The following is a 17,205-nucleotide window of genomic DNA, read 5'->3' as shown; positions in this document are numbered from 1 at the left end:
CAATTTAGGGGCAAAAGAGTAGTGGGAAAAAATCATCAGGATTACTCAATCAGGAAGCATGGGTACTGGGTGGAAGCAGACTAGCTGACAGCTCACACAGACAAATAGCCCATGCCCTACATGTTTCCTAGGTTGACAACAATGATATTTTACAATTAGATAATAGATTTAGCATAATACAAGAAAACAGACAAAATTTGCCACATAAGGAGGCAGTAGGAGATTAAAAGTTTGGTCAGGAATGTGTGTTTTAAAGGGGAGAGAGAGAGATTTTGGGGATGGAATTCCAGCTCACTGCACATGGAGAATGGGTCACTTGGGTGAGGTATAAAGGGTTGTAGAATTACAATTCAACTATTAAATCCCTGCCTTCAGAAGAGAAAATGTCCCTTTAAAATGAAAACACAACCTATAGTTTTGTGAAGTAACCTCCCTCTTAGCTCCAGAAACTATCACAGGCTCGTGACGTTTTATTTCCCAGTGCTACTACTACTCTGCACATGCTCCGGGACACTCCTCAAGTTTCCCTGTGAGGAATTAGAGTCAGTGAGAGAGCGGAGAAATAGAGTCAGAGGACAGAGTCAATCAGACGGGGCAGGCATTCTGGTCTTCATAACAGCGCCAAGGATCTAGAAGATACTTTTCTACCCAACCTCAAAAAAACTCCCATTGATCAGATATTTATTTTTTTAAAAAGAAGAAATCACAGACCACATTAGAGGGAGTTGGCGAAAGATTGAGGTGAGCCTGCTTAATATTTCTGCGTATATGGGCAATTATTTCTATGACTGTTAATTCGAAACTTGTGACAAGTATGTCCCGTTTTAAAACAAAAGTTTTAACCTGGTCTTTCTAAAAGACCAGCCCTATTTAATTCTTGCTTGCTGTTTGTGTGCGTGTGTTTGTGTGTGTTAGTGACCGAGAGACGCACAGCTTTCTGTAAAGTTATAAATACATGGATTTTATCTGTGGCTACGTTGAGCTGTAAATTCCTCTGTTTAAAGCATATGGTCCAGCTATCAACTTACAGCCTTTGTCGAGAGCTTTACAGGCTGGAAGCCAACCAGGTCTGCTGGGAATACTTTCCTATTTTCCCAGGAATTGTACAGTGTATTATAAATCTTGGAAGCACTTTTGTGGCGAGTGCATTGGAAAATAAACGGACTCTTTTTCCGCGCACTGAAGCACTGGATTATTTCTTAAAGGGACAGTCACTCTTTTTGTTTTTGCGCAACAACAACAAAAACAAAATGCGCTGGAAATTGTGCTGGATGCTTCTAGGAGTGACCGGGGAAGATTTTCCGGACAGGAAGAGGCCATTCAGCCCGCCTTGTTGGTGCTGGATCTTTGCTGGAGCAATTAGACCCTGCTTACCAAGAGTTATCTATTGAGTAACAGTCAAAATAAGAGGGCTAAAACATTGAAAAATGTATGGCACGGAGGCCATTTGGCCCATCGCGCCAGTGTTGGCTGGAAAATAAAAGCTATCCAGCCAGATGCTACTGCCCAGCTCCAGAGCCCTTATCCACATGAAAGGAGACGTCAGTTATTTGAAATGAAGGGGAAGTTTAAGTAAACTACTGGTTGTATACAGTAAATATTATCAAATAAACCCTATTGCTTCTGATCAACATCACGCTAAGTTTAACTGTGTGTTGGCTGAAATATCTGTTTGCATTTGAGCATCGCTATTTTCTTATTTTGTTCCCTGTTGGGGTCTGGTTCAACGTGAAATAGCTGTTCCCCACTTGCAGCCCTGACTGGTCGGCTTCAACACTCCCTCAATGAGGGACATCACAGTTGAGTCTCATCCTGTCATCAGTCTGAATGCATCCTTGTGCTTTTCCCAACTGGATAGTACACCCTTTAGTCATTTTTCTTCGCAATTCGTCAGGATAACAAAGTTATTGCTCTAGTTTAGACCAATAAAGCCTGCCAAAAAACATAGCTTAATCCAGGGCAAAGCAGCCGCTTGATGGGCACCTTAAACATTCACTCCCTCCATCAACTGACATGCAGCGGCAGCAGCGTGTGCTGTTTAAAAGGTGCATTGCAGCAACTCACCAAAGCTCACATTCCAAACCCATGACCACTATCATCTGCAAGTTACAGTCCTGCTAGCTCTGGAAATGGGCACTTCAGTACTACCACTGGGCAACAGATGCAAGTTCCTCCCAAAGCCACACACCATCCTGACTTGGAACTACATCGCCTTTCCTTCACTGTCACTGCGTTCAAAATCCTGGAACTCTCTCCCTAACTGTGGGTGTCCCTACACCACGTGGACTGTAGTGGTTCAGGAAAGTGAGTCACTCACCACTGCCTTCTCAAGTGCCGACTAGGAAACACCAATGTATTGCCAGCAACGCCAGGATCCTGAGAATGAATTAAAAAATAAATACCTGTGACCTAATGAATGTTGCTTAGGGCTGGTGCAAACTAGCCAGCACACCATCAAGTGAGCCTTTGGTGAACTGGCTGGTGTGGAAAAGTCATCTGACCCATCCTTGCATCATCCCCTTTACAGCTCATTCCCCCTCTTCACCCATACTCAGGCTGGAGGAGAGGGGCTTGCGAAAACTCTAACACTATACTGTCTCTTTGTTACACGTTTTCAGGGTGATTCTGCAAGCCTGCACTCTCAGCGGGCAGGAGTGCATCTCCTAAATGGCTGACTGTGGATTTATCCATTGATTTATTTTAACGGACGAATATATAACAGGGCGGCGTCCCTATAATTTCCCGAGACACGTTTCCTCCAAATGTCACAACCAATGATACCATCGATGTGCTCAATTTTTAACGAACACAAGGTTAGCAGACTGTAACTCTCAAAGACATCAAAACCTCTTTCGAGAAGCATTAGATTTGACGAACCGAATTAATTTCTTGCACAGGATCTGCAACAGCAGCTTGCGTTATGCTGCGCCTTCAATGAATGAAAACATCGCAGGTGATTCGCAAGGGCGCAATTGGGCAGAACTAAAACTACTGAAGGAAGAGAGCAAATAAGGCAGTTTAAAGGAGTGATTTAATGTGGGAGATAGAGAGAGAGTGTGGCCTGAGAGGTTTAGGGAGGGAATTCCAAAGCTTAGGGCTTTGACAGATGGTACCATCATCAACAGTGAAGTGAGAGAAATCAGAGTAGGCAAGGGATCAGAGATGGAAGACAGCAATGATCTCGGGAGGTGTAGGGCTGGGATGAAGTTAGAAATAGGAAGGAGATGTAGTGACGATGGGATGTAAACTAGTAGAATTTAACAAAGTCCAAAAAGATGCAATGCACAGCAGTATGCAGTAAATATCTGAGCCAAATGGCACCTTGACTGTCTGCCTTTGTGAGTTCGTACTTGTACTCTGTGTGTGTGTGTGTGTGTGTGTGTGTGTGTGCAGTGTCTAATGTGTATACAAGCACACTCACATGTGTCTGCCAGGTATTTGTGTTCCAAATATGTCTGAAACTAGTTAAGGGTGCCATCACAGGATGAAATTCAGTCAAATAATTCCAGACACTTCAGTTGAAATCATGACTTCGGTACTAATGAAAGCACCACGTTAAGAGCGCCCTTTCATTTTGGTTACCACCACCACCATATTTATAGCATCTGACTTAAGGCATCTTTCTGTCACTGTCAGAAGTTCACTCTCTGAACCTCTCCCATTTCCCTGCAGGCCCCAAACCTACTTCACATCAGCGTGTTCACACACTGTAATGGAGTACTTATAAATATTGACAAGGTAGCAGTGCCGTGCCATCAAAGAATGGTAAGATGCAGAGAGATCTTTGACTCTATTATGGGATGGGCAAAATGGGACTTTCTTTATGTTCCCATTATTCCCAGAGACTTTTAAACCAACAGAACTGACATTGCAAGACAATCAATCTATTGTAACACTGCAAGTCTCCCCAATGACTCATTGGGTACAAGCATCACATGGTGTAGCATTCAGCCAGAGTGCCAGGTTTACATTCTGGACTGTGCCATTTTATTTGATCTTACTGGTGGTATTAAAGAAAGCAAGATTGCTATAGAGGCTTTTACGAACTCAAGATGCCCCCAAAGTGTCCACACTCAACGCTGCCCATTTTCAAAACAAACTCAGAAAATGCCGGAGAAATTCAGCAGGTCTGGTAGCACCTGAAGAGAGGTTCTGAAGAAGTGTCATGTTGGACTCAACACATTTACTCTGTTTCTCTCTCCACAGACCTGGTGAGTTTTTCTAGTATTTTATGTGTTTGTTTCATGTTTCCAGCATCTGCAGTATTTTTCTTTTATTTGAGTAGCCCTTTTTTGAAGTGTAATCACTGGTGTGATGCAGAAAAGGCTATCCTCAATGTGTGCAAAGCAAGCTCCAATGAATAGCAATGGAATATCTATTTCATGATGTTGTTTGAGATGTGTATGCTGACCAGGACAGAGGGGAGAACTCTTCAGGGCCTCTTAAATTATGCTTGTTAAAACTGCCTGGAGGAGCAGAGAGACTAGATTTAATGTCTCATTCAAAAGACAGCACCTCCAATGTTCTTCACCTACACTGCAGTGGAGGATCACCATTGATTTCGTATTCAAGCTTCCAGAGTAGGTCTTGAACTCACAACGTTTGGACTCTGAGGCAAGAGTGGCCACTGTTTGTGCCATAGTTTACTGGAGGGCATGGGGAGTAGGAGGGGTAAGAAGGTTCAGTGAATCTAATTTGTGAAGGAGATTCATGGTCGTCTTGTTGCAAAGTACATCATCACTGAATAAGGGCTGAATTGTGCTTATCTGCAATGCTGTTCATGGTGAAATATCTTGTTGCCGCTCACCATCCAGAATCATGTTGGGAGAATTGGTCATTGGATGAAAATATCAAACAGTTCCATGATGGTGCCATGGACTAAGTCAGCAATTTCAGTCTCCATCTTCGGCACTCTCCAGACAAATACTTTCCATCTAAGGTGGCCAATAAGAACCTAACAAATCAGAATGTTAAAACTGTCCCCACTCACAGTTTCTGACCCTTTGACCTCTGTCCAATTATTGTTCACAGATCGTGGAATGCAAGCGGTGGTTGGAGGTTCTCTTAAACCTCTTCCGAAGGGTTCACGTGTCGGAACTCAGCATTCTTGTCAGGTTCTCGGCTGTGACTCTCTGGTGTCAGGGCAGGAGTCAGTACCTTTGACTTCTGTCCTTGGTAAACAACTGGCAACTCCCTTCATTCTCAAGGATGTGCCAGTCTCCCTGTCCAGACTGTAATCCCGAGACAGTGCATGTGTGTGTCAACATTGGGTGATAAAGATAGGGTCAAGCTTGGCCAATATGTCTATTCTCTATGGTCAATGAAGACATGTTAATGTAGACTAGTTTAGAGTCTGAAAGGATCATGTGAATAGGGTACTTGTGGATCGCTGGCAGGGAGGAGCCAATTGAAGAGGCCAGCCACTTCCATACTAGGAAGTTATATCTTTTGGTAGTTTGTTTCAAAGAAGTGTTTTCAGAAGCCAGAGAGGTAGGCTGTTCCCTTCCTTCTACCTTTGTTCCCTTGAATGAAGGTGGGGGATCCAGAAAGGATAAGAGTCATAAGAGAGGTGTTCAACCACAATGTTAGAGGGTTTCAGGCTGTCTGTGTTGATCAGTGTCAGGTGACAGTGTGAGGTCATAGGTAAGAAATAAATAATTATAAATGCAGGGGCTACAAAAGCAAGACAAAGGCTAGGAATTCTGCAGCAAATCGCCCATTTCCTGACTCCCCAATGCCACCATCTCCAAGCCACAAGTCAGAAGTGTGATGGAATGCTCCCCACTTGCTTGGATGAGTGCAGTTCCAACAAAACTCAGGAAGCTCAACATCCACTGGGACAAACTGACCTGCTACATTGGCATCCCATGTGTCACCTTCAACATTCACTCCCTTCACCACCAACTCACAGTAGCAGCAGTGTGTACCATCTACAAGATGCACTGCAGTTTCTTGCAAAGGTTCCTCCAATTGCACCTCCCAAACCCATGATTTCTACCATTTGGAAGGACAAGGTTAGCAGAGACATGGAAAAACCACCTGTAAGTTCCGTTCCAAGACGGTCACAATCATGACCTCGAAATATATCACTGTTCTGTCACTGTTGCCAAATCAAAATCCTGGAACTCCCTTCCTAACAGCACTGTGGGCGCATCTACACCCAAAGGACTGCAACAGTTCAAGATGGTGGCTCACCAACACCTTCTCAAGGGCAATTAGGGATGGGCAATAAATATTGGCTTCATCAGTGATGGCAATGTCCCAGAAATGAATTTTAAAAAGGGTCAGGTCATGCTGTCGTGACATTTGGTAATATTATAGTTGCTTAAGGCACTGACCAACTTAGTTAGTCAGTAGGAAGGCTGTCACTCTCCCTTAGAGATGTACGCCAGCATGGAACCAGTACCTTTACATTGGCAAGAAAGAAAATTAGTCAGTTTCCAAATCTCTCACAACCCCTGGTCTACGTTGTCAGTTTTAAAGCCAAGATCAAATTGCTCCATTTCTGCCTGAATTAGATTTTGCACTGGATGACGTGATAAATTTGGACAGTGTATGGTTGAGGCTCATCATGTGATATAAAGCCTTGGGGAGAGGAAAAAACTGGGAAAAATTAAACTCAGCATCAGTTGCTGGAAACTTTTGTAGGCAGTTCTTCATCTCAGCCTCTGAGAGTTTGTATTTTAGAGCTTGGGCCAAGAATTAACCCAGCAATCTCCTGAAAAGTTTAATTTATAACCCCAACATTGAACTGATTAATAGCATTGCAGCAACAGGGAAAAGGGGAAAATTGTCATGAAAGCTGACTTGGTTGTAACACAGATTTTTGTTGGCATCAGAAGGATGAATAGAGCAAAAAAAAATTAAACTATCCAGGGCTGTGGTAAATATGCAGCCTTTCATTACAGGGCTCAATTTGAAGGCTGGAAGGAGACCAGGACATTAACTCACTGAGGATTTCTGCTTTAATGTCCCAAATAAAATTAGGCAATGGTTAGGGTGGAGGACCTTCAGTGGTTTACATGTGAGCCTGTGCAGTGAGTGTTTAGTAGCTGTAGAAAGCACCTTCACCTACGCAGAGGCAGCTCTGAAATATCTACAAGTATTTAGTTTTTGCTCTCAAATACCTTGGCACACACAGCCTTTTGTGAGGTGGCAGTGGCATAGTGGTAATGCAGCTGGGCTGCTAATCCAGAACTTCAAATTAATGCTGAGGGGGATGTGGATTCAAATTCCATTGTGGCAGATGATGAAGTGTAAATTCAATAAAATCTGGAACTGAAAGCCAATGGTGACGATGTCCACTGTCCTAAAAAATGGTCTGGTTTGCTAATATCCTTCAGAGTGTGGCCTACGTGTGAGGTGAAATCCACAGTAATGTGATTAGATGATAAGTAGCCTTGCAAACCACTCAATTGTATCAAACCATTACAGAACCCTAAAGAAGGGAACTAAACCAGAGCACTGTGGATGTCCCTATGGTCCAAGGACTGCAGTTGTTCATAAGGCAGCTCACCACTGCCTTCTTAAGGGCAATTAGGGATGGGCAATAAATGTTGGCCTAGCCAGTGTTGCCTATATCTCATGAATGGATTATTTAAAAAAAGTTAATATTTCCCATGTCCCAGCAATATGTGTCAGGTCATTCAACATATGAGTTCTGCTAAACAGTAAACCTTCCGGTCCCCTCTTCCATTCAATGAGATTTCAGACCGAGTCAATACAATGTCAAGCTATCCAAAAGTTCATGTGAGATTCGTCTTAAAAAACTTATTCAGTCATGGGATGCAAGGGTCACTAGGAAGGTCAATGTTTTTTGTCCATCCTAAGTGCCTTCAACAAGTGGTAACGAACTGCCTTTTTGAATAACTGCAAATGTAACGTCTTGTTAAACTGGCTTGCCATTTCAGGGGGCGATTAGAACAACCACATTGATATGGTTCTGCAGTCATATCTAGTTCAAACCAGGAGATTTGCTTTAGGCATTTAGTGAACCAAATGGGTTTTTATGAAATTCATTAGTTTCAGAGTAATTAATAATAGCTTTTAATTTCAGATTTATTTAAATAAAGTTAATCCCCCACACTCGTGATAGGATTGGAACTCATGTCTGGAATTTATGGGTCTAAGCCTTTGGATTACTAGTACAGTAACTTAACCAGTAACTGTACCCCTAAATAGTAGAATAAAATAATCAATGAGACCAACACAAGATGGTGGGATCAGATCACATCAGTGTCACAATAATGGAAAAAGAAATGTAAGGTCAAAAGGAATGGAGTACAATTAGTATTAGCAGGAAACAAAATGTGGCAAATTATGCAATATTGATGTGAAATCAGAGCAGTGAGATCAGTACAATAGCATAAAGACACTGAACAACAAGAACTGAACAGCAAGATCAGAGAAAATATGTCTAAGATTAGTTCAAACTCAGAAGATTACTGCACAATTTCAATCAACAGAATAAAGACTAGTTCTAGAATATCATTACAAATACAATGAATGATGGTACTGTGTTGCTGTGTTTGTCCAAAATAAAGCTAGGTTGTAAGGGATTGGCAATCAGCTGGCTTCTCTGTCTATAACCTTTGAGCAGTGATGTGGAAGTGCTGGTGTTGGACAGGGGTGGACAAGGCTGAAGGCACACGACACCAGGTTATAGTCCAACAGGTTTATTTGAAATTACAGGCTTTCATCAGATGATGAAGGAGCAGTGCTCTGAAAGCTTGTGATTTCAAGTAACCTGTTGGACTATAACCTGGTGTCGTGTGACTTCTGATCTCTCAGCAGTATTAGATCAACCTTTCTGTTGATTCTGACAGCAGACTGTTGGACTGCCAAATCCCATGCGTGGGACTGCTATCAGGAAGTTCTTCACAGGAAGAATGATGAGCATTTGGAATAGTCTTCTGGATAGATTAATTAGAGTGGAAACTCTGGATTCATTCAATGTCGCAGGAAGGAAAGTGAGGGATGGATGAGCTTATGGGCCTTCTCATCCTGGCCATCTGGTCTGACATAATTTCAAAGCAATATTGCAAAACAGGATGTGAACAGAATAAATCTACTCCATGCACTCATAAAATAACCTTTATTTCCCTGTTGGAGGGGGTGCCTTTCAGATGAAATGTTCAACCAATGTTCCATCTGACCTCCAGGTTGAACATAAAAGACATTGTGGCACTATTTTCAAGAGGAGCAGAGTTATTCTCCCTGATCCCTTGACCAAGTATTTATCCCTATATCTAGAAAAAAAAACTTCTTTATTGTATTGCAGTTTCTGGGATCTTACTGGGTATAAATGGGCTGCCATGTTTCCTACCTTGACTGACTTGCAAGCAATTTGGGGGAGAATAGTGGTGTAGTCATAATGGCATTGAACTAGTAATCCAGGGACCCAGGCTAATACTCTGGGGATGTGGGTTCAAACCCAACCATAGCAACTGGTGGCATTTAAATTCAATAATCAGATCTGAATATAAGCTAGTCACGGTAATAGTAACCACAAAATGGTCATTTATTATTGTAAGAACTTGCATGGTGCACCTAAAGTCCTTTAGAGAAGGAAATTCTTGCCTGGTCTGGCCTACATAAGACTCAAGACTCACAGCAATGTGGTTAACTGGCCTCTGAAATAGGCTGTCAAGCCACTCCATTTAAGGACAATTAGGAATGGACAACCAATGCAGGTCTTGATGCCCTTGACCCATGAAAAAGTAAAGAAAAAAATAAACTCTACTGGCTGTAAGCACTTTGAGATTTCCTGGGACAATGAAAAATGTGACAGGATTACAAACCTTTCTATTTAATGCAGAATTTATCCAAACATATTTTGGACAAACTCAAAGCTCACTAGTGGCAGGCTTACTGAGGGCAAGGATTCCTTGAGGAGCTAACTAAAGGAACTGGCATTGAGAAAACCAATGTTTTTGAGCTGGCTGTCAGTGCTCACACTACAAATCCAGACCCCTCATTCTGGCAGCAGACCAGTCGATTTACGAAACACTATTTACTAATGGAAACAGAATATGAGAGAGGTGTTTCCTAGAAGCCACTCTCCGGGAATTTGAAAAAAAGCAAGCACTAAAAACAGGTCACAACTAGTCCTATTTCACTTGCTTTAGGGTTTCTAGATGCCGCTTGTCTTCTGATAACTTCACACAAGTCCAAAAAATCTGTGACAGGTGTGAACGTTAAAAATTCTCTTCCCTTAAGCCCTGTGATGCAGTCGAAGTCTTCAATTCTATGCTAACTCGTATTTGGCACCTTTCCAGGGTTTCAGCTCCCAGATGAGTTATAGAGTGCCTAGAGTCAATTATAGACCAGACTGGATTGGAGTGGGAGGAGGTGGGGTATTCCCATTTCTAGTTATCGCAACAACTAGCTCTTAATATCGTCAATTCCCTGTTGCTAGCCACAAATGATTACACTCAAATGCAGCTGTTTACTCGTTACAGTCAATTGTACAATATGTTATGGTTGTATGCAAACTCATAAAACAATGTATCTATATAGTATTTTACAAGAGCTTACATGTCCCAAAGCAATTTACAGCTCACAAATTACTTTTCCAAGTGTAGCAGTCGCATTTGCAGCTTGTGTAGTCTTCAGGGCAGTCAGTTTTCACCCAGCAAGACTCTTTAGAGAGAAATGTGATAAATGACCAGATAATCTGCTTTCGCAATGTGGGTTGAGGGATGAATGTTGTCCAGATCACCAGGGAGAACTTTCCTGCTCATTTTTGAAAGAATACCCCTTGGGGGAGGGCGGGGGATGGGGACTTGTTTAACGTCTCATCCAAAAGATGGCACCTCTGACAGCACAGACCTCCCTCGGTGTTGGATGCTACACTTACATTTCTACATTGGAGCTTAACCTACAATCTTTGACTCAGTTGCTAGTCAACTAGTGTCATTATTACATTACTGCACCCAACTAATAAGCTGTGCGCATAGATTCAAATTCTACCCGACTCTCCTTTTGCCTTAGTGAATAAATTTGGTATAGTGCTGAACCAATCAATCTTAAAGATCCAAAGCTTTAGCACTGAGATGAGGAGGTATTTCTTCAGCCAGGGGGGTAGTTTATCTGTGGAACTCATTGCCACAGAAGGCTATGGAGGCCACGTTATTGAGTGTAATTAATTCAGAGATAGACAGGTTCTTGATTAGTAAGGGGATCAATGTTTACAGGGAGAAGGCAGGAGAATGGGGTTGAGAAACATATCAGTCATGATTGAATGGCCTAATTCTGCTCCTATACCTGATGGTCTTATGATGTCTGCTTGCTTCTATGGTAACTGATGTCGCTGCTACAACAGTCGGAATGCACACAACCTCATCTAAAACAGGAGTAAGGAGGATACCAAATTCTGCTCCATTTCCTACTTGTTGTGACTTATGCTATTAAAGGGACTATAAATATAAATGCTATTGTTGCTTGTTAAGAGGGACAAAGAAGGAGATTTATCAATGATCCACCATCATTTTGTCAATGGACACTGGAGAAGAACTAATAGCTTGGGAATATGCCAGCATAGCAACACAGTGCCCTTATTAACCAATTAAAATAAACTTCTGGTTGGATTGGATATTTAAACCTATGTCCAGTTCTGGTTACTAAGCCACTGATAAGACAAACATTGGAGAGCAGTTCAGAGGCTAAATAACAGAAGCAGGCTATGTAGACATATACAAAACTTATAAATGGCATAAAAACAGAAAGAACTGCTGCTGTTAATCAGGAACAAAAACAGAACTTGCTAGAAAAGCTCAGCAGGTCTGGCAGCATCTGTGAAGAAAAGATCAGAGTTAATGTTTTGGGTCCGCTGACGTTCTGAGGAAGGGTCACCGGACCTGAAACATTAACTCTGATTTTTCCTTCACAGATGGTGCCAGACCTGCTGAGCTTTTCCAGCAACTTCTGTTTTTGTTTCTAATAAATGGCATATTTCAGTTCATTATCAGAACCTTTTGCACACAAGAAAAAATTAATATATTTAAAAAAACACAGATAGAATGGAGGAGGCAAGACCACTATTATCAAAAAAATATTTGGGTGTCATGAAGATTTGCTGAATGGCCTAACACATCTGTATTTTCTTGTTATCTGCTGTCCTTTAATTCTGGCCTCTCTTGTATCCCCTATTTGATCACTCCACTATTGCTCATTGTGCCATCAGTCACCAAGACCCTAGGCTCACCAACTTCCATCCCAAACTCCTCTGCTTCTCTCTTGCCTTCTTTAAAGACACTCCTTAAACCATGTTGCAGTCGTAGTAATGTCACTTGCCTAGCAATCCAGAGGACAAATGCACTGGATGTATGGGTTGAAATGATAGCAAATCTGGAATATGAAACTAGTTTCAGTGATGGTGCTGAGCATTTGCCAGGATGGTAGATCATGCTCTGAGCAGATCTTTACACTGAGGAACATCATAAAACAGAAGTCAACATATCAGAAGCCACTGCTTATTAAATTTGTTGATTTCAAGGCAGCTTTCGATAGCATCCATCAATCGTCTCCCTGGTCCATCACTAGACATGACGGTATCCAAGAGTGGGTTATTAACATTTTTGAAGTCTTGGACTGTGACTTCAGCTGCTGTGCCAAGATGTTAGAACATAGGAACTAGGAGCAGAAATGGGCAATTCAGCCCCCCGAGCCTGTTCCGCCACTTAAGATGATCATGACTGATCCCATCTCCAGTATGGGCATCATGAATATTTTCAATATCACCACAGGACTATGGAAGGTTTCATACTTTGCTCTAGGTTAGTGACTTCATCATGAGGAAGGTGATGGTTGGGTGCATCCTGTAATAATAACAGCTGTTGGCGCGTCTGTGTTTTGCCGACGACATTGCATTGCTGCCAAAGAATCACATTGCATTTCAAGACTTGATCACCAGTCTCCAGAGTGGCAGTGCCAAGGTTGGTGATCTCTTCACCAGTTGCAAGAAAACCAAAGACTTTGAAGGCTGGGTAGCAACAAGGCACCTTCCCCCATAATCATTGAACACCATATCATTGAGGATGTTGATCATTTCAAAGAAGCAACATGTTCAGGGTGGTGATGTAAAGATGGATATCCAAATAAGAACTGGCCAAGAGACACCAGTTGTTCAGTATCTCCAAACGGTCTGGGTATCCAAAACCATTAAATCAGCTATGACACTGTAATTCTACATGACCATTGCAATACCAACTGCAATCAATGTCAACGAGGCATGGAAGAGAACAGTAAAGGTTTCACATGTATTGGACATCTTTTATTAGCGTTGCCTATGTTAGACCCAGGAATCGCTTGGATAGATCACATCACTGATGAAGAAATGCTTCACAGGACCAGTCAGAGGCACCTTATGGTCACTGTAGCTTAGAGACAACTGAATTTACAGGACTTGCATTTTACTTCCTGGACACACACTTTGCCAGAGTGGCAGTTGAATGGACAACCCCAGACAGGGGAAGAAGATGTGGCTGGTCTAAGATGACGTGTAAAATACATTTAAGGACCCCAAGAGTGGCACATCACCTGGACTGCAGCAAAAGACCTTGCAATGTACCAGTGCCAGTGTAGGAGTCTTTCTGCTTATAGTGCCTCTGGTCTCATATAGGACAAAGTCTCAGTAATGGCAACTACCTGAAAATATAATCAATAGATATGGTTCACTAATAATCTTGAGATAAGGAGATCTGCCATCTTCACCCACTCTGATCTGTAGTGACTCCAGACCAGCAGCTATATTGACTCTTAAATGCCCTCTGAAATGGTCTCATGGGCCACTCAAGTTCATGGGCAATTAGGGATGGGTACCAAATGCTGGCCTATTATACCCTTATTTCGTGAAAGAATAAAGCAGAAGCAAATTCCACCTCTATGACCAATCCTTTGGTCTCCTTTTACAGCTAATGTCTCCTAACAAAATCAAAATGCTGGAAATCTGAAACAAACATAGAGAGTACTGGAGAAACTCAGCAGATTTGGCAACATCTGTGGAGAGAATCACAGTTAATGTTTGAAGGCTGATATGACTTTTTCAGAACTGAAGAAGAATAATAATACCAGACTCAAAACGTTAACCCCGTTTCTCTCTTCTAATGTCTCCTCGTGCACATCAATGCAATGTTATTTTATCGTGCTCCTGTAAATCACATGGGAATTTTTCTTACGTCAATGGCACCATATCACTACATTATTGTTGTAAGTTGTTGTTACCTTACATCCTAATATTTGCATCAGGAGTGAAAAGGGTTGTTTTTTTGGCAGGAGCACTTGTGTTCAACGTAACTTGAAGCCTTGCTTTGTCTGACTTGGCTCAGGAAGTATTCTTGTGGCTTTGAGTGTCTGTTTTCAATCAGTATCATTTTCTAAATGTTCTAACTGGATCCAGTTGGATGCAATAGAGTCCGATAAAAAACACATGCAGTGCGGTGGTCCAGTAGCTCAGTGGTTCTGGTGCAATGCCATTTCAAGCTCAGGAAGGTCTGGGGGAGGGGTGGAGTACTTGCCAGTCAGTCATAAGTGTCCACGTCACAATAGAACTCATTCAGTATCCAGAGGGCAGATTGCTGATGAGTCTTATAACAGCAGCTTCCTGACATCATGACTATCCAGTGCTGTCCTGAGTACTAGATGGAAAGTGTTGCATGGCACCCTGACACTCCAAGCATTCCTAAGCCACTTAGTGATTATTTCAAACCAAATGCCCGTTGTTAGACCATATTAGTTTAATACAGTACCAGAGATTGCAGACCCTTGTTTGGATCTGAGGGGCTACCTTAAAGATCCTAGCTGCGTTTTTTTGTGGCAAAACTCTACATCATTTGGCAACTAATGGGCCAGGGTAGTGATGGACCAAGTTGCTCAGAGCACCTCCTGCTTAGAGCTGTGCTTAGGAGTAACAAATAAAACCACCCACAATCTGGTGTCAAATTCTCATACATACAATCTTGTAAAGAGGCGTTTGCAGCTGGTAACACAAAAGTAGTGAACAGAATGATCAGGGATCAGTTATTTACCTTGCGTGAGTGCCCTGTCACTGGATATGCCTGAGGCCATGTCCTTTTCCATGGATTGAATGCACAGTTCCTTCACTGTTGGAAACTGGTTTGAAGGGAGCGTATATCCTGTCCTATTGCCAATTAAGTCCTTTTTTGATGTGATGTCACTGCAGCCAATATGCGAATAGCAAAATCCCACATCAATGAGATAGTCATACAGCATGGAAACAGACCTTTCGGTCCAAGTAGTCCACGCTGACCATATTCCCAAACTAAACTCGTCCCACCTGCCTATGTTTGGACGATATCCCTCAAAACCTTTCCTATTCACGAACTTATTCAAATGTGTTTTACACGTTGTAACTGTACCTGCAGTTCATTCCACACACAAACCACTCTCTGTAAAAAAAAAAAAACTTGCCCCTCATGCTCTTTTTAAATCTTTCTCCTCTGACCTTGAAAATATGCCCCCTACTTTTGAACTCCCCCACCTTAGCAAAAAGACCTTTGCTAAGGGGCATCTTATCTATGCCCCTCATGATTTTATAAAGGTCACCCCCCAACTTCTTAATGCTCCAATGAAAAATGTGCCAGCCTATCTTTATAACTCAAATCCTCTATTCCCAGCAACATCTGGTAAATCTTTTCTGAACCCTCTCCAGTTTAATAATATACTTCCAATAACAGGGCAACCAGAACTGGACACATACTCCAGCAGAGGCCTTACTAACATCCTGTACCTCAACATGACGTCCCAACTCCTATACTCAAAGGTCTGAGCAATGAAGACAAGTGTGCTAAATGTCTTCTTAACCACCTTGTCTACCTGTGATGCAAATTTCGCAGAATTATGTACCTGAACCCCTGTAACACTACCCAGGGCCCTACCTTCAATTGTGTAAGTCCTGCCCTTGTTTGTTTTTACCAAAATGCAATACCTCACATTTGTCCAAATTAAACTCCATTTGCCATTCATCAGTCCATTAGCCCAATTGATCAAGATCTCTTGGTAATCTCAGATAACCTTCTTCACTGTCCACTATACCATCAATTTTGGTGTCATCTGCAAAATCATTTTGGTAATGGTTAAGGGATAAATATCGGCCAGAGCAACAGGACCCCTCTTCAAATAATGCTGCAAGATCTTTTCCACCTGCCAGGGAGGGCAGGTGTGGTCTTGGGTTAATATTTCATCAAAAAGATGGCACCCAAAACATCACAGCGTTCCCTTTGTACTGCAGTGGGAATGTCAGATTGGAATATGTACTCAAATTCCAGGAGAAAACCTTGAACTCACAACATTTTAATATCGAGTCATGACTGCCACCCACTTTTTTAAAAATTCAATTACAGGATGTGAGAGTCACTGGCTAGGCCAGCACTTACTGCCTATCCCTAATTGCCTGGTGGGTAGTTAAGCATCAAACACATCACCATACGTCTGGAACTAAATGTAAACATAATAGACTAGTAACCTATTTAGAGGCCCAGGCTAATGACCTGGTGACACGGGTTCAAATTCCATTGTGGTGGCTTGTGGAATTTAGGTTAAATTACCAAAATGACAAGAAATGGTGACCATAAAATTATCATTGGTTGTTGTAAAAACCTATCTGGTTCTCTAATATCCTATAGGGAAGGAAACTTGCATCCTTACCTAGTCTGGCCTACATGTGAATCCAGACCCACCACAATGTGGTTGGCTCTTAACCACCCTACTAAATGGTCCAGCAAATCTCTCAGTTCAAGGGCAATTAAACAAACACTGGCCTACACCACATGAAAAGAACATAATAAAGCAAAAGCTGTTGGCCGTGGTGCTTTTTGGCACTGCACAGGAACCGCAGCCACTGTGGTGAGTTACTGGATAGGATCTGGTGGCTCTGGGATGGAACACTGGGCCGTAGATGCTCAGGGTTAAATTGTCCTCTTCAATGCCAGGGACTGCATATCTGGGGCTGGTGAGAAGAAGCTGTTACCTTAACATGAGGGTCTAATACAGTGTGGAGCTGGAGGAACACAGCAGGTCAGGCAGCATCAGAGGAGCAGGAAAGTTGACATTTCAGATCGGGACTCTTCTGCAGTAACTAGCACCTTAACATAAGGTGCTAGTTACGTTCAATGCCCCACCTGTTCAAAACAAAAATCATGGGCAGTTTAAATTTTGTGATGAGTGCTTCTGATCCACCAAGCCCAA

At 42.3% G+C, this 17,205-nt stretch overlaps 1 protein-coding gene across 6 annotated transcripts in view; it reads left to right on the top strand.

Annotated features, from left to right (window-relative positions):
- The first annotated feature begins 492 nt into the window (after nucleotides 1–492).
- Nucleotides 493–17,205, top strand: part of si:ch211-51c14.1 (protein kinase C and casein kinase substrate in neurons protein 3) — a 63,051-nt gene continuing 46,338 nt past the window's right edge. For 5 of the 6 annotated variants that reach the window (XM_048617462.1, XM_048617464.1, XM_020535666.2 and 2 more), the window contains exon 1: nucleotides 493–741. The gene's annotated coding sequence lies outside the window, so the exon portion shown is untranslated. Of the gene's footprint in view, nucleotides 742–2,724; nucleotides 2,814–17,205 lie in introns of those variants that run through there. The other variant, XM_048617463.1, reaches the window with a different exon arrangement.

This window comes from Rhincodon typus, chromosome 37 (genome assembly GCF_021869965.1).
Source record: "Rhincodon typus isolate 14 chromosome 37, sRhiTyp1.1, whole genome shotgun sequence".
Classification (NCBI taxonomy): Eukaryota; Metazoa; Chordata; class Chondrichthyes; order Orectolobiformes; family Rhincodontidae; genus Rhincodon; species Rhincodon typus.
The sequence above is the reverse complement of the archived record's forward strand: the minus strand, read 5'-3'. Positions and strand labels throughout refer to the sequence as shown.